We start from the raw sequence: 848 nt of genomic DNA, 5'->3' as shown, positions 1-848 counted from the left end.
AAGTATTTTAGATTTATAGCACAAGTGTGTAGCACGTAACTTTCCCTTTCAGCCTATGGATTATGTAAATCCTTTACATATAATGCCATCAAAGCTAATGAAAAGCCATTTATCTCAAATCCCATATTACATTCATTGGAATGCCCTGCCATGAAGGGGTGAAACCCTTTTTTTCCCTACCCCCCTAGACACGTTCTACACGAATAAAATGGCATTACTCCATCAACTTCGGTGACAAGGAGGCCGTACATACACTCGGCCAACCTGTTAACCCAAAACTGCTCACATGAAAAAAAAGCTAAAAGCTACATGTTAAAATTACATTTCATATCACGTTCCTTCTAGGTGGATTACATCATATCATGATTAGCTAAAAGATTCGGTAATATCAAGGCATCGAATGTTGACGAAAATGAAAGATCGAAAATGAAAAACATTCCACACGTTCAGCACTTCCGAATTATATTTCTAAAACCCTCGCCCCACCATATCAGTTTGGTTCCTCCCAGTGTTCTAGATCTTTGTTGCAAAGCCATATAATCAACCTCTATCCCTACCTGTCTAGAAAAGGCTACATTACTTACTCTGGTTCGGCAACTATCCTCTTTGCCATCTTTGCCACCTCTGAATGGGACTTCCGCTCTGGAATCAACACTTAATTGCAAAGGAAGATAAAAAAGCTAGCTACCCAAATATTTATAGCAGTACATGGAGATACATAACTAATTGGAAGCAAAAATATGGTTTTGGATATAGTAAAGTGGTTTCTATTGTGCTTCTGCATCCAGTAGGAATAGTCACGGTACTGGTAGCAATGATAATGTATGCTTTTGAAAAAGGGAAATAAT

Source organism: Penaeus monodon, chromosome 25 (assembly GCF_015228065.2).
Source record: "Penaeus monodon isolate SGIC_2016 chromosome 25, NSTDA_Pmon_1, whole genome shotgun sequence".
NCBI lineage: Eukaryota > Metazoa > Arthropoda > Malacostraca > Decapoda > Penaeidae > Penaeus > Penaeus monodon.
Note: the sequence above shows the minus strand (reverse complement) of the source record.